The sequence below is a fragment of the Myotis myotis genome, unplaced genomic scaffold (assembly GCF_014108235.1).
Source record: "Myotis myotis isolate mMyoMyo1 unplaced genomic scaffold, mMyoMyo1.p scaffold_m19_p_17, whole genome shotgun sequence".
Classification (NCBI taxonomy): Eukaryota; Metazoa; Chordata; class Mammalia; order Chiroptera; family Vespertilionidae; genus Myotis; species Myotis myotis.
In genome coordinates this window covers 30,596,114-30,612,586 of record NW_023416321.1, presented here as the reverse complement: position 1 = coordinate 30,612,586, position 16,473 = coordinate 30,596,114, and the positions used below count along the sequence as shown (strand labels likewise).

Sequence of the window (16,473 nt, the reverse complement as noted above, 5' to 3'; positions counted from 1 at the left end):
TGGGCTGCCGGCTGTCGCAATGAGACAGTGAGACGCAGGAGAGCAAGCAGAGGTGGCTGCTCCTGGAGAGGACAGGCCTGGGGACACCAGTCTCTGGAAGCAAGGCACGAGGAGCCTGGCAGTGCCCCTGCCCTGGTCCAGGCCACAGGCAGCTTTCCTGCAGGCTGTGCCCCATCCTCTGGGGCTGACCTGGGTTTTAGGGATTTTTAGGGAGTGGCTTGGTACTTCATTTCGCTGGGGGAAGGGAGCAATGGGGTTTTTCCTTCTTGGGATTTTTCCTTTGCAAAATGGGATTGAGTCAGTTACACAGCAGGCGGGCCTGCCCTCCTGCAGCCGATGTGTGCCATTGTATTTAGGAATTGTGTTTTAGTTGAGAGCTTTTTGATTTTGCTGTCCCTTTTCAATTCTCATAGTTTTCCTGGAGCAGATGCCTCCTTCCTCCCCCCACCCCGATCCATTCCTCTAAGCGGGGCACCTCTAGGCTCTGTGAAGTCAGACTTGTTTGCCCTGGAGCCGGCTTCAGGAAGCAGCCAGATACAAGGTGGAAAGCTGGTGGGAGGGAAGGATTTTAACCAGACCCAGGGAGGACTCCTGAAATGCAGCTGGAGCCCAGGTCCTGCCTACTTGCATTCCCTCAACTCTTAAGTAAATTGCAACCTGGTGAATAATTAACCTCACCCTTGTAGCTGTTTTAGCTTTTATTTATTTATTTTTTTTTTAAGAAAAAAATCCCAACCTATGAAAGATTAAAGATCAATTTTTGTCCAGGAGGATTGGCTTGACCTAGGTGGTACTGGGAGAAGCCAACCCTCTCATCTCCACCCACCCCTGTCTTAGCAATCCAGAAATTCTGAGACTTAAAAAATCCCTCCAGAGTTTTGTTGGTGGCACAGGGGGGTGGGGAGTGGAGAAGAGGGGGTGCTCTGAGCTGCGTCCCCAGATCTCCCTCAATGCCTCTGTGCCCAAAGCCAAGCTGTCTGAACCCTCTGTGTTGGTCAGGATTTGATCTGTCCCGCAGTTGGGGTAGCGACAGCTTGGCCCTCATTCCTGCGTGGGGCTGATTTGGCGACCAGGCCAGTTTGCTCCTCTCTGCGCGGGTCGGTAAATATTTGGCCTGTCTCCGTTCTTTTACATAAAAGAATAGCGCTCCTGATCAGTGACGTATCTATGAAAGAGTTGTCAGAAGCAAGGGATCCGTTTGGGTTCCTTGAAGGGTTTTTCTCGAAGCAGCTCAGGGCGAGGGCCCTGAAGGTGGAGTTTGGGTCCAGATGTGCTGGGCTTGGAGTCCTAACTGCTGTTTGCCAGCTGGGTGGCCTTTGACAAGTAACTTCTCTGTGCCCATTTCTTCCCTGGTGAACGAGGGTTCTGATACCCACCTTGGAAACTTGTGGTGAGGCTTAGATGAAAAATGTAGGCACAGTGCCTGGCACCCAACAGTAGACCTTTGACGGGTTGTCCTCATTCCTCTTAGAATCTGCCTGTGCGTACGTGCTGGCTGGGAAGAATGCAGAGTGATTGAGACTCGGGGCTTGTGGGTCTCTCTGGCTTGCTAGCGTGTGGCCTTGGGCAAGTTACCTAACCTACTGGCAACAGCGGCTTTGTAATCATAAGGCTGGGATAATGTCTGGGAACCCCTTCCCCTGCCTGCGTCTCAGGCCTCTTAGTTTTTATTGTCCACCGACCACGGACGGGGACTGGGCCAGGCTGCGGTTCCAACCGTGGGTATGGGAGGGATGGCCTCTCGCTGCCCACTCCCTACCCCAGCCCTGGGAGCAGATGAGTATTGTGAGTCCTCTGTAGTGGCTGAGGCTGAGGCAAAGGGGGGGAAAGGCTCTCCCAGGGCCTCACAGCTACGTTTGGTGCCCCAGGAGCCAGATGCCCAGCTTTCCAGGTGCGGCTGGGCCTCCCAGGTTGGGAGCCGGCAAGCTTGAGCTGTGGCACAGGAGGTGAACGGGCCTGGCTTAGCCTTAGGCGTGCCGACGTGGCCACCTCGCCCATCTGCTCGGCAGTGCAGCCTGCCTGAAAGGCCCAAAGGTTCCGGTTCTGACACTGAGCACATTTCACGAAAGGTCCCCAGGAAAGGTGAACTGCCACAGTTGCTCTTGGCTTGCTTGCTCGTTGACCCAGTGGGCAAGCTAAACGCACTCCAGGGGGGCCAGTCAAGCAGGGTACAGAATCGAAGGGATGGAGGGGTGGGGGAAGGAAATGACTTGATATTCCAAAAAATACTAAAGAGTGATCGTCATGGAAAAAAAAAAAATCAGAATTTCATTGGACTTCCTTATACTTTTTTTTATGGCTCAGTGATGCTTTCATTTTGGATTTCAAACGGGAGGTGGAGATAGACCATCATCTTTTCAGTGCTTTGGAACCTCTAGTCTGGCCCTGGGCAGTGGGCAGGACGCAGAGACGGACACAGAGCAGGTGACTTCTCACCCACTGCGCGGCTCCCTTCCTCCTCCCTTTGGCACAGTGTGGGAATTTTGAAATCGCCCTGTAGCCAGACCCCTTGTGTTTGCTGCCCAGGAGAACTGGGGAGGGAGGTGCTATGTGGAAAGATCCATTGCCTGATTGCAATCTCAGCTCTGCCACACTGGGCGGGAGAGCCCCCTTCTCTGTTCCCTGGGGCGTTGGCCTGAATCCAGGGTGCACCCCCGTAGGATCTTCTGCGATTCTGAGCCAGGAGGTGCAGAGAAGGGCATGCAGGAGGAGGTTGGAACTTGGGGCTGTGGTTGGGAGGAGTGGGAGGGGAGGGGGAAGGACTCAGAGATGTGCAGCTGGGAAATTTGGATCCGTCTGTGAAGACTTTGTGGTTCATTCTCATGGAACTCGCTTCCTCTCGCTGGATTTCTGCCCTGGGGTGTGGGGTTCGAGGGAAAACACTGGCTTCTCCTTCTTGGTGACAGGCATAAATTCTAGTCTCCCCGGGCAAACGTTTAAGAAAGAATCCTCTAGCTCTGTGACTGGTGATGTAAGGTAGGCCTCCTCCCCCACCCTTCTGAAAAGCAAGTAAACTGCCTTGCAGCTTCTACGCCCATGGCACCTGGCCTTAGGGGAGAGCCGGGTGGAAGGCAGAAAATGCTTTCCAGCATCAGGCGGGCGTCAGGGGAAGGGTGTTGCCTTTGCGTTGGGAAGCCTGGCGCGCTCGCGGACTCACTGGGTGACCTCGGGCCGGTGATGTGCCTGGCTGAGACTCAGTTTCCCTGTGTGTGATCGTCATGCCCACACTGTAGGGCTTTGTGAGGATCCTGTGTGGAATGCTGGCCAGGCCTGTGGTAGCAGGGAGTCCGTGGTAGCTGTTCTCAGGGGACACCATAGTTCATCCCAGGGCCTGTGGGGCCAGTGAAGCAACCCCAGTGAGGTCAGGGAAGGACAACCTGGGCCTGGCAAGCCTGCCTGCTGGCCTCGCATCTGGGGAGAAAACATTGGAAGGAAAGCAAGTCTTTGCTGTGTAAGCTGGGGAGTGGGGATTCCTGCCCCTTTAGAGACAGGCCTGGTCCAGACATCGCCCACTTTTCCAGGGGTGGGTTCCTGCAGTCACTGGGGGGACAGGTTAGTGGGAGAGCCAGGGCAACAGTCTCTTGAATTTCTTCCTACTCGAGATTGCTGTCTTAAGCTTAAGAACATGAAAAAAAAAATTTTTTTTTAAAAAGAAAATGTGTTTGCTTTTGGAATTTCGAGGGTGATTAAATAGATACTTGGAAGCAGGACGTTGTATATAAGCAAAATGTTGGTCTCCAACTCACCTGGACTGACCACTGTCTGTCTGGGAAAAGTCAGCCACTTGCTCCCAGCTGGTTAGTGTGGAGGGTTCGCCCTCCCCTGGCCCGACTCTCTCTCCCCCTCCCCCTGTGTCTGGTGATAGCAGGCGTTCATTGTCACTCAGGTCTGGGCGCACGCTAACCTTGGCCCGATGGCTGAATGTTAAACCATCTGGCAAAATATCACATTTCGACAATAGGCCTTTTCTGTATAGATGGGGCGGAGGGGGCAGTGCTGGGGTGCTGGGGAACCCCTTAGGCGTGGACAGTGGACGGGGCAGGGTCCAGGATTCCGACTTTGAATGTAAGGGGTAGGGATGGATCTGGGGGCCTGCTCCTTAAAATAGAAGTCGGCCCCAAAACCAGCACCCCCCCCATTTCCAGAGCCCGAGTGGGGGAGGGGGCTGCTGCCACCCTGTGAAGACTCTGGCATCCTCCCTGTCACCCTTTCGCCCTTTCGGTGGGTTTTGTTGTAATTAGACAAGTCGTGACAAATATCCATTGCCCTTTGGCTGGGGAGCCGTGAGGAGTCCTGCCTGGAAACCCAGCCTCCTTCCTTCACTGGGGAGCCATCATTAGGCAACAGAAGAGTTCACGGGCCCTTGATTCAATAAAGACCCTTTTATGATGTTGGTTTTTCCCAGAAAAATAGCACCACTTTGCCCCGTTGACTGCATTGAGATGTGTAATCGTATTAGGCTGAGCGGCCCCGGGGACGGAGGCTACGTCGTTAGGGTTTTCACCAAAGCCTGTTCCGGGCTTCAGAGGAAAACAGTGTCCTTGGGAAAAAAACACACAAAAAAACAAGAAACGTGTTGGAGGATTTTCTCTGTTGGCGTTTAAAGGACGTTGTCTTCCATCAGGGTGAGAAGTGACCCAGGATACAAACCAGAAAGTGAGACTGACTCGCGGGCCAGGGTCAGTGCAGCCCTGCCCGGCCACGCGAGCTCAGGCAGGCGGGTAGCACGCGGCTCGCAGAGGGTGCCTGTGTCCTCTCCACCAGGAGCTGGGATTTCCCAGCGTGTGTCCTTGTCCCCCGTGATGGCAGGACTGCAGGGGGCCGTTCTCTGCCTATCCCGGCAGGCAGCCCCACCAAAGGCAGTGCTGGAAGCCCCGGCGGCTTCCCGTGGTTGGGAGGATTCACCTAGTCCCTGCCCACAACACTAGACACACCTCCCAGGCGTTTGGCATCGGGCAGAATGCAGGTCCCCTCCCCACACAGCATCCCCTCTTCACTTACCCCCAGAAGACACTGTCGGGTCAGGCAGGTGAAAAAAATGTTTCCCGATCCCTCCTCAAAACCTTCCCAGGTCCGGGGTTCGGTAGAGATCCTCAGGGATGTCCAGAACCTCTTCCCCAATTTTGGGGTGTAGAAATCGCACTGAGGAGATTTCCGGGAGTCATTCGTAGGAGTGCCCTATTACGAAACCGAGGGTAGGACATTTCAGAATGCTAAAGACACGGTGCATTAGAAAGGGGGGAACCCATTTAATTCCGGGGTGTCTGATGGGGTTTGTTCCTGAACTATCTTTTCGGAGATCATCCTTTAGTGCAGAAGAGCTGCATTTTATAGGAGGTGGTTCCATTTTATAGGATGGTGTGTATTAAGGTAGTTTTTCAGTATGACTATCTTAAACTTTGAGGTGATTTTTTTAACTTCTATATTTCCCATTACAATTGACATTTGATATATTAGTTTCAGATGAAACCTTTATTGTCGAAAGTATTACATTACATATGTCTCCTCCCTCCCCCCCCCCCCCCCCCGCCAGCCCTCTCCTGCGCCCCCAGCACAGACCCTCACCCTACTGGGTGTTTTACACTCTTTGGAAGACGTGCCATTAAATTATATATATGTATATATACATGTATATATAAAATATTTTTTGTTTTTTTCACCCAAAGGAGTGTAATTGCCACATATGAAACCAGATTATACAATTGGTACATTTTTCTAATTAGCTGTCAGAAATTTGCAATGAGATAAATTATTTTAGATTTCCAAATGGAACTTTGACAACAAGGAGGCTCTGAGGAAAATTAAGGGTTTTCCGTTTTGGCTACCACCCACTCACCTGCTCCCCCAAAACACCGATGTGCCTGCCCGCCCGGCAGCAGCAGCGACCAGAATATGTCTTCATTGTCCTCGTCCCGAGTAAATGGAGTTGGAAAAATGACTTATGTTGGCTCTTCTCTGCCCCTGACAGTGGAGCAGGCAGGTAGATGTCTTGCTACATTTTTTCAGTAAGAATGGTAGTAGCTGTTCTTTGGAGAAGAAATTCTGGGGACGTGAGTTCATCCCGTTGGTATTTTCTGTGTGCCTTGTGTGTGTGGGGGGGTGGCTGTCTGCAGGGGTGGGGATGTCCAGCCGAGACCAAGGAACAGAGTCCAGACCCGGCGTTCACACTTGTAACTGCAGTACTGACCCACAGTCCTTTCTCCGAAACTCTGAACTCCAAGAAACTATGAAAACCAAAGGTCATTTGGAAACGAATTTTGTGGGGAAACCTGACCCGAACTGACTTGAGACTCCGCGTAGTACAGTCTGTATTTATCTCGGCGAGTGTGAATATCCATGGGTTTCGCTGCAGACAGGAATGCGTTTGATTATGGGTGCGTGTTGTATAATGTGTGGTGTATGTACCACACTGCTTTCTAAAACCTGGAAGATTCTGGAAGGTTAGGGGTAACAGAGAGCAGCTCTGTGCCAGAGCTGGGGGCAGACTTGCAGCTGGCCAGGGCTTTGCTCCTTCTGCTTTAGGAGCAGCCTGTGGCTGAATGAGGGGCCAGCTGAGCGGTGGCCCTGGGAGCCCTGCCCCCACCAGGCCTTGAACTCCATGAAGGCTCAGCCCGTCTCACTCATCTCAGTGCCCACCGCATGCTAGGTGAATGCTGTACAGGTCAGAGCAAGGGGTCAGCAAACATGATTCGTTAAGGGCCAAACTTTAAATAGTTTAGGCTTTGAGGCCCACGGGATCTCTGTTGCAACTCGTCCGCTCTGCTATTGTGGCGTGAAAGCAGCCATAGATAATACATCAATGAGTACCCTTGTGTTTTAATAAAACTTTATAAAAACAGGCGGAGGGCCTGGTTTGGGTCCACAGTGTGCTGACTCCTTGGGAGAAGGATAAATGTGTCCTTAACAATAGACTCTTTTCTTCCCCATATGTTAGTCCTGCTGTCTGTCTGCCTCCCCCCGGCCCCCTCAGTGGCGGTAGAGGTTGCAGCCTGAGCACTCCCCCCTGGCTCAGGCTCCTGGACAGTCTGGAAATGTGGGCCAGGGAAGGCGCTGGCCTCGGCAGCGGGAGCGTGTGTTCGTGTGGACAGATGCATTCGGGCGCCGATCCAGCCTTGCTGAGGGGCACTCAGACCCCCACCCACGGATGACTTTTCGGGGCTGAGCCAACCCCCAGGAATACTGGCCGCCAGCACCACGCCAGCAGGGCTAGAGAGTGAGGGTTTAAGGTGTTCTTAGCCAAAGAATTTCTGGTGGAGAGATTGTTTATCGTAAATTCAGGGGCTCTGATGGATGAGATTCAGGTCTCCAGGCTTTGTTCACCCCGGGTCTGATCGGCAGCGAGTCCAAGAAAGCTTTCGGATTTAGCCGAGCCCTCTAGCTCCCACCTCCATGGTGGGCTGGCCTAGGGCGGGACCCTGCAGAGCCCTGGCCCCTAAACTGAGTGCTGGGAGTGCCAGCATCCCTCTGCCCAGCCCCACCCAGCTCTCTGTGCCAGGGACGTTGGCCCCTAACTGGAAGCGGACCTGGCTCTTCAGGCCCTGGGGCCAGACCCTCACAGCCAGCCCCAGCCGCAGCCTTGTATGTGCCCAGCGGCTTCTCTGTCGGAGAGATTCCCCAAGTTATGCTGGGACTACTGCCCTCTGCCCGACCACCTCCTTCCCCAGGCAGGGTGGGAATGGCTCATAGTTTCCTTTCTAGAGCAAGTTCCCAATCAGGGTGATGTCTGAACTGTGTTCAGAGTGGAGCCTGCTCACTCTGCAGCCGCCCCTGGAAATCCTGAGAGCTTTTCAGCCCCCAGCGGCAGGGGGCAGCGCCTTGCTCGTCGATGTGCTCGGCAGAAGCCGGGCAGAGCTAAGGGCTCCGGGAAGGCCCGAGGAGCTGGTGTGTTTGGCGACGGGTTAACTCTGTGTCAGAGCCAAGCCCAGGTGGTCACCTTTATCCACTCAGCACGGCATGGGGAGGGGAGGGCCTCTGACCATAGCCCGGAACAGCCCTCCTGACCTCACCTTGTTCCTGAGCACCTAGGCCAGACCCTGCCTGAACCACGGCCATACGGTGGCCCAGAGCAGTGGTTCTCAAACTCGGGTGTCTCTGAGAACCGCTTGAGGAACCTGTTAGGACTGCAGACTCCCTAGCCCCCAGCCAACCTCGGGCTCTAGAATCGGCATTGTTAATAAGTGTGTGTGATACAGGTGGTCCCAGGACCATGCTGCCTCCGGGCTGATAGGGAAAGCAGTGTGAGGATGAGTGGGGTGGGGGGGGGAGGCGGAAGGGGCCCAGAAAAGCACCCAGAAGAGGTGAGTAAATCTTGAAGAAGAAAGCAGAGGATGGTCTTGATAGCTTACCCAATCAAATGCTTCGTACCAGGCACGCTCTCAGCCTCTGATGGGAATGGACTCATTTAATCCTCCAACAACCCCACTGATCGCAGAAAGGACCAGACTGAAGCCCAGAGGGGTGGGGCAGCTTGCCCAGGGTTCTGTGGCTGGTACGTGGTGAACCGGGTCTCACCTTCTGACTCCATCCCACTGCACTGGGGCCAGGGCGCCCCAGGCCACGGCACCAGCTCACACAGAGGCAGTGCAGACCCGGGGCTGTGGAGTAGGCAAAGCATGAGGGGGTGTTGCTGCTGAATGGCTCAGATCCTAGTGTGTGTGGACAGCTTGGGGTTTGCTGGTGGTGTGTATCGCCGTGACCTTGGTTAGGGCAGGAACCTTTGGGTGAGGTGACAGTTGCTGTGATGTCATTTTGAAAGGGCTGAGGCCGTGGCTGGGGTTCCCAGCGTGTTTCCTCGCAGTCTGAACACGACAGGACCTGGGGTGTGGAGTGAAGGTGCAGGCCGTGCTCAGGGAGCAGCCAGGGGGAAGAATTCTCCATGGCCAGAGCCCTGCCCAGCCCTTGGGGTCTGATGGGGAATGGGGAAGATGCTGGGAGAGGGAATCCGCTCTCGTTAAGGAGCCAGCTAAGAGCTTTGAATCCTTCTTCCCTTTAATTCTCACATCCCCCTGCAACCTGGGCTGATCTAGTCCTACTTTCAGGGGTGAAGGCAGAGAGAAGGCTGATAAGCAGGTGGAGGCCAGGTCTGTCCTTCGGGGACTGTGCTTTTCACTATAGCGGGGTCAGCCATGTTCTGAGTGGCCTCGGGTCCTGCCACACAGCTGGACCGATGACCAGGCCCCAAGGGTATGGTGCCAGTCTGGTTGGGGAGGCTCCTGGTGGTCAGCTGGGCAGACTCCAGCCCAACCCGGGCTCTGGGTAGAATGGCCTGGCTTCAGGGGACTAGTTACCTGAGTGGTTGCATTCCTTGTGGTGGAGTTCAGAGGAGTCAGCGCCCTGGGTTCTGTGGACTGGCCTCCTGTCGGGGGCCCTGATGCTAGGATTGAGCTTCTGCTGCCCAGAGGACCTGGGGGCAGAGGGGAGCACGGCTTAGAGGAGGACCCTAGATAAGGCGTGGATTCCGGAAGCCCTTTCAGCCTCTCATAAGCAGCACAATCAGTCACAGCCCCTTCCCTGTCTTGTTGGCCACTCTGACCATCCCCTCACCGTACCCCAGTGTCTTCCAGCCTGCGCCTCCCAGCTCATTGATTTGAACCTGGAAACTGTGGGGACACACGGAAGTCTTGGCTCAGCATAGGCTGTTTTGGTGGAGGAGGGGGAATGTCTGACTCCCGGCTACGGCCCCTGGGAAGCTGTTGCCTTCTGCAGAGGGAGGGCTGTGCTGTTTCCCAGTTTTGCAGCCTCTTGCCTCTCACCGGGGACAGAGGGTCCGTGACTGTAAGCTTTTCAGGAACAGTGGGTGTGACAGAGCTGAAATGCTCTCACTTCCTCTTATGCTTTTTCTTTGAAATGGGAGAGACAGTAGTGGCCTCCTGGGCCCATTTTACAGACCGGGTAACTGAGGCCACGGCTGCTGGAGGGAAGCTGAGCCAGGGCCGGTCCCTCTCAGAATCTTGTGTCTTTAAGTTCTTGTTTGAAGAGGGTTTAGGGCAGGGGTGGGCAAACTTTTTGACTCGAGGGCCACAGTGGGTTCTTAAACTGGACCGGAGGGCCGGAACAAAAGCATGGATGGAGTGTTTGTGTGAACTAATATAAATTCAAAGTAAACATCATTACATAAAAGGGTACGGTCTTTTTTTTTTTTTTTTTTAGTTTTATTCATTTCAAACGGCCGGATCCGGCCCGCGGGCCGTAGTTTGCCCACGGCTGGTCTAGGGAGAGGAGCGGCTGGTGTCTGGCTGGGGTTGGTCTCCGGGGCACGTCCCAGGGTTCTCTCCTACCTGAACCAGGCCTGGAGCCTGCAGAAGTCAACGCCAGCTCTTCTGGTTGTGCGCCAGCGTCAGGCCCGGGACTGTCATTTAGGAGGTGGGTCTCTGCAGGGGAAGACGGGGCCTGGCAACCCTTCTCCTGGTCGCACCGCATCCTCTGGTTCTTGGGCTGCCCTTGTCCACTTGCGATTCCGCCAAGACTCTAGTCCACGGCTGCCTGTGGGCAGAAGGCACCAGGTTCTGACTTGTCTGGGTGGAGCAAAGACGAGTCCTTCCTGGGCGTGCCCTGGGGCAGCGAGGCCAGCCACTGGCCAGACCAAGCATTGGGGAGAATTGTGCCACTGTGGAGACCCGCGGCCCCCTACCCAGCAGAGCGTCCCCTGAGCGGTGGGGGGGTGGGCCAGGGTCACGTGAGGGGACACCATCTTCACGCACCTGCCAGCCAGTCGACTGCGAACTCACCTGGAGTTGTCAAGGACAGCAAGAAAAATAAGGGACTTTCAGGGGCAGCTGTGTTTTCTGACTCAAGTCATAATGCCCCTAAAAATCCTTATTGCTCTTGCAGTGGGCATCGGGCAGTGGCTGGCAACCCACCCCTCACCCACCTGGCCGCTGAGGGATGGGAAGGGCTTCCAGGGGTCCAATTGAGACTTGCTGATTGTTAAAACGCGTTCGTTGGGCCGATGCATTGCCTTGCATGTGTTTTGACCATTGCTTGGTGGGGGATTGGGCATCCAGCTAGTCCTGCATGGATTGGAGAGTCTCCTGGGTTTGTGCGGGTGAAGGTTCAGAAGGGCCCAGCTGCACATGCAGGGCACGAGGAAGGGCGGCCTTGGGGCCAGGTAGGTCGAGGGCCACAGTGTTGGGCTGGCTGGGTGCCCCGTGGGCAGGAACTGGCACTGTGTCTTAACGCAGAAAGAGCCTCAGTTCCCTCCCTCAGACCCCGTGAGCTGGCCAGTTTGCAAACACGCCTGCAGGGGGTTCAAGCCTCCCCTCCCCTCTCCCCTCAGGTGACCCTGGAGCTTGCTGGGTGTTTTCTCTCCCTATTTCACTTCCTGAATCTCCTCCATTCTCAGTAGGTGCCCCCAACCCCACCTCTTCTGTCCCCACCCCCACAGATATTTCGGTTAAGCCAAGGCCTTGAGTGGGGATTGTTAAGCAGCCAAAATATCCATTTGTGACATGCGCACCCCCCCCCCCCCCCTCCCAACCCAGGAACACCAGTCCACAATCAGGTCACCAACCCACCCTGGCTGCCGTGGCTGGGTTGGTTGTGGTTCCATGCACCAAAAAGTCCCTGGTTCGATTCCTGGCAAGGGCACATACCTAGGTTGCAGGTTCAGTTCCTGGTCTGGATGCATACGGGAAGCAGCTAATCGATGTTTCTCTAAAATCAATAAAAAACATTTTTTTTAAAGTCACCAAATCCCACAGCAACAGAATCTTCCTGTCTAGCTGAGGCTGAGCCGTGGGCTGCCCGTGGATGGACAGACGAGGCAGTGAACAGGCAACAAGCCCCATCTTGTGTCCCGTTGACCTACCGGTCAGCAGGGGCGAGTCACCCTCCAGGTATTTCTCAGGTTCCCTCCCAGGTGCTGACTCGAAAGCTCTCATCACTCAAGAAGACCGTATGTGGAACCTTGACCGCCATGATCCTCATTCCTGGCCAGCCAGGCCCCTTGCTACCCGGGGCCCGATCGTCTGAGCCTGCCTCCACACCAGCTCTCCCAGACAGTTTCTAAGGAGCTGGATTTGCACCGGATCCTCCTCATTTTACTGCCCCAGGGGAGGGGCAGCTCCAAGGTAAAGTTATCAAGGGGCTGTGGGAGGTGTATATCCTGCCCTGGTAAGCGGTAGGTGTAGCTTCCGTGGAATGAACTTCTCACAGATTACAGTGGACACGGGGTCATACACCGAGTTCCATCCTCATCAGCTAAGCATTTGCTAACTTCAAATTAATTGTCCCGCCCTTCTATCTCCCCCAAAACTCCTTGTTCCTAAGCGTGCTCCTCAGTCTTTACCCCAAAACATTTGCAAAAGACGCTGTATCAATTTTTGAAAAGGCAATACATCAAAAATAAAACACACCCCCTGTTACAAAAGAACTGCCTTGCGCGGAAGAACATTTCAAAAATACTAAAGGATGAAAAAGGCTCATAATGTCTGCTAATGAAGTACATCCTTCCAGCACTTTCCCCTGTGCGTGTACACCCCCGTCCAGTTAGCAGGACTGAGGCTTTTAAAACGGGCGAGGCTCGTCACCCATTTGAGTGATGGCTCTGTGCCCTTGGGAGCCAGAAAGTCTCTATTTTCTCTTTGCCACGTGGGCTGATGGACCATGGGCTGAAGCGTGCCTCCAGCCAGGGAGCTCAGAGACCTCACCTCGTTGGAGGGTGTTGGAGCAGCACTGGGTCTCTCCAAATGGATGAAGTTGTTGAGGAGGATGCTAGAAATGGGGGCTGTCGCATTGCTTCTCCACCTTAGTCACCCGAGACTCACTGTGTTAAAAAACACACACTCCACGGCCTGGGCCCCACCCCTGACCAATTGGCTCTGAATTGTTGGGGGTTGGCATCTGTGTTTGTTTTCCAGATGGTCCTCAGCTGATGCTGTTAAGCAGCCAGAGCACTCTCCACTATCTGCCCACAAGTTAGAGGCAGGAGAAGGCTGCTCCAGCTGTGCCCCCAGAGGCGGATCAGGCGATGTGACCATTTGCAGTTGGCAGACTTTCACTTCCTGTCTTTTCTCGGCTGCTCAGAGCCATCCTTTGATCCTCATTTTACAGAAGGAAGACAGAGGCCAAGGAGATCAGGAGACTTGCCCGAGGACACACAGCTAGGATGTGGCAGAGGTAGGGTTGAGGTCTGCGGCTCCTGACTCCCAAGGTCAGTGCTCTGTCAGTAACTGTTATTTGTATTTAGCTTATATAGTTATAACAAGCATATCAATGCTTACTAGCCCATAGGTTACTGTGATGATGAAATACTGGAGGTGGGTGGGTGCCACTATCTCCTGGAGGGTGTGTCTGCCTCACAGGGAGACTGGGGGGTTGTCCCTCAGTTTCCCCAGTGCTGCGTGCACTGGCCAGCCTGGACCCGCAGCCCGCCCCACTGCCCCATATTCAGAGCATGCAGGGGGCATGAGGCCCACTGGTTTCCTGCTCACTGCCTGGACAGAGGCATCTCAGGAGCACAGCCTGCGTGGGGCTTGCTCATCCGGGCCCTTAAGGATCAGGACCCCTACTGGGGTCCATAGGCCTACTGTGCCTGCCCCCCTCTCTTTCCTACAGAGCTGGACTCCGAGGACCTGAGGGTCAGCTGGGCAGGATGCCAGTGCAGGGAACTATCGGGCAGGCTCATTGTCAGCTCCAGGAAGCGGTCGGCTGTGCCCGGGCAGGGCTGCAGGCCGGAGGGCCAGCCTGCCTCGGACATGGCGGGTGGAGACAGGAGGTGGGAGCCCAGAACACCACTTTCCCAGGCTCCGGGCCAGGCCCACGGGCTTCCTTTGGCCACACCTTCCCTCGCTGGGCCTTGGCGCTCTCCTTCCTCCGTCTGGCTCTCGCCCTGCTCCCCGCCCAGCTCTTTGCGGCAGAGTGCACACTCTTGGCAACGACACCCATTTAACCTGCTTCCCAGAAAGCCGGATGGCCAGGCAGGCCTGCTCAGCCAGCCCCGTGATGGAAAACAGGGCGGTGAGCCCCCCTCAGGCTTCTCTTGCCCGTATTCCTTGGGGGCTGGATTGGGAGAGAGTTCTGGACCGCCTCGGCTTTCCTGGGTCAGGAATAATCTCAGCTCAGTTAGCAGCCTGGAGCAATCAGGCTGAGCCACGAGCTTGGAGCTCCTGGAATTGGGGCAGGGCAGGGGAGACAAGCCTTAGCCAGGAGTCTGATCCAGGGCAGCCACTTAGCAGGGTCCCTGGGTAAAGCCCCATCTCTTTGAGCCTGTTGCCTCATTGGGCACAAGAGTGCCTGTAGGACGGTGCTACACTGTAGGCGTATTCTGACTATAGATATGAAGTTGTCACTCCCTTCCCTTCACCCGAGAACTCTGGGTGGGGTCTGGCATGGGGAAGATGCTCACTTAACGCCAGGTGCACTGCTCAGGAAGTGAGGTTTGAGTGTCAGCGTGCTGGGTGGTACCTTATTGGCCTTGATCTCTGAAGGGACCCCCTTTTGTCAGCTTTCTCTTTGGCCTTCCTGCCCAGGATGGTGGTTCTAAATTGATAAGCTAGAGCCCTCACCCCTTTGCCCTGCATTCTGGCCCACAGAGGCATCCTGTACCTCCTCAAGTTCATCCTACAAGTCCGGATGCTCAGTTCCAAAGCATTCCCTCTGGGCCTGGGCCAGAGTAGCTGCTACAAAGCTCCTCCCACCCGCCCACCTCCTCAGGGTGCAGACAGCCCAGCACAGGCGGGAAGGGCTTTCTGGTGGGGAAGAGGTTAGCACTTGATTTCTGTCTTGACTCTTGTATCTAACAGGCAGAGCCCTGTGACATCACAGAAAAGCAGCCTTGGAGGACCTCGAATGAGTCTGGGGCCTGTCCCTGACGACCTGGCCACTGCAGAGGCGCCTGGAGGTAGGAAGAGTTGATGACATTGCCCCGGGGATGTGGAGAGAGGTGCTGGCCAGCATCCATGGCCCTTCTGACAATACCTGTCTTTTCCTTCAGAGGATCACCCCTCCTCCACCAAGTACCCCTGGTGTTCAGGTGGGGCCAGTTCCACCCCCTGGCTTGAGAGGCAGGCACGTGTCCCAGGATGGACGCTGAGACTTCCCCTCGGGACTTTTGCAGTGACTATGAGGAAAGAGGCATTCGGTTTTTGTGGGAGTTGCCAAGCTTGGAACTGCTGGTGGCCATCCTGTTCTCTGCTTGAGGATAAAGCCAACAAGGAGCAAAGAGAAGGCGAGTGTATTCTATCCAGACATCAGTAAGCCCCTGGATCAAGCCATGCCTGAAGCCAACTGCAGCCCTGGACTAACCTGATTATATGAACCAATGCCGTTTTCTCCGAACACTGTCTGGAGTTGGGTTTCTGGCATAGAAAGGGTCCTAAGAATGGCAATGGTTTTCTTTGCTCTCATTTTTAGAAAGTCACCCTTGAGGCATACTTTACATGCGATAGATTTCACCCATGTTAAGTGTCCAATTCATAAGTAGTTACAGCCTTGTAACTATCACCAGCATTCAAGTTCCCTCCTTCCCCTTTATGGCCCATTTTCCCAACTCCAGAGAACCACCGACCTACCTATCTTCTAAAGGTTCTTTTTGCCTTTTCTAGAATTCCATATAAATATCACATAGTGTGTTCTCTCCTGTGTCTGCCTTCTTTTAGTCAACATGTTTTGGAGATTTATTCATGTTGTTGCGTGTACCAATAGTTCATTCCTTTTTGTTGCCAAGTACAGTGGGGCCTTGACTTACGAGTTTAATTCGTTCTGAGACCGAGCTCGTTAAGGAGCTCGTTAACTCAAATTACTTTATCAACGGAATGCAAAAAATCGGCGGAGAGACAGCTGGTATCTCAAAAAACTCGTTAGTCGGGACACTCGTAAGTCAAGGCCCCACTGTAGTGTTCTATTGTATGGACGTACCACAGTTTGTTTATCCATTTATGGGATGATGACCATTTGGACTATTTCCAGATTTTGGCTACTGTGAATAAAACTGTTATAACAGTCATGTGCAAGTCTGTTGTGTGGGTATGTGTTTTGATTTTTATGTCTGGATACCAGTCTCATTTTATAGTTGAAGAAGCAGGTTCAGAGCGGTAGAATGACCTGTCCAAGGTCACGCAGCCGATGGGCCCCGTGGCTTGCGAAATGGCGCATGGTGTTTGGGTGTTCCTGATAAAGGGCCTCCTGGGATCCTGGTGTTCAATGGGATGGACTGTCAAGATGAGCTGTAGCCACAGTCCTCACCTTTTCATCCCCCTCAACCGATGTTGTTTTTCCCGTGTGGATACCACAGTTGAAGGATTACATCTACTAAACAGACTTCATTCATAAAGCCACAATCCACTTCCCCAAATGTCTTTCTTAAACTTGTAAAGACCAACTACGTGTCTGAGCTGACAGTCACTGTGAGCAAGCTCGGATGAAGTCATGGAGTTGAGATCCAGCCAAAAAATGAAGATCTTTTTTTGTTTTTCCCCTTGGGACCAACAAATCATGGATCCATCCCAGAAGTCCAGAGGATGTGAAGTTGATAAT

The 16,473-nt window shown here is 54.2% G+C and overlaps 1 long non-coding RNA gene across 1 annotated transcript; it reads left to right on the top strand.

Moving 5' to 3' along the window:
* Positions 1 to 10,125: 10,125 nt before the first annotated feature.
* On the top strand, positions 10,126 to 15,943 carry LOC118672264. Its single transcript, XR_004973025.1, has 4 exons — positions 10,126 to 12,068; positions 13,051 to 13,150; positions 14,742 to 14,839; positions 14,933 to 15,943. It is a non-coding gene; the product is annotated as an uncharacterized LOC118672264 (long non-coding RNA).
* Positions 15,944 to 16,473: the final 530 nt, after the last annotated feature.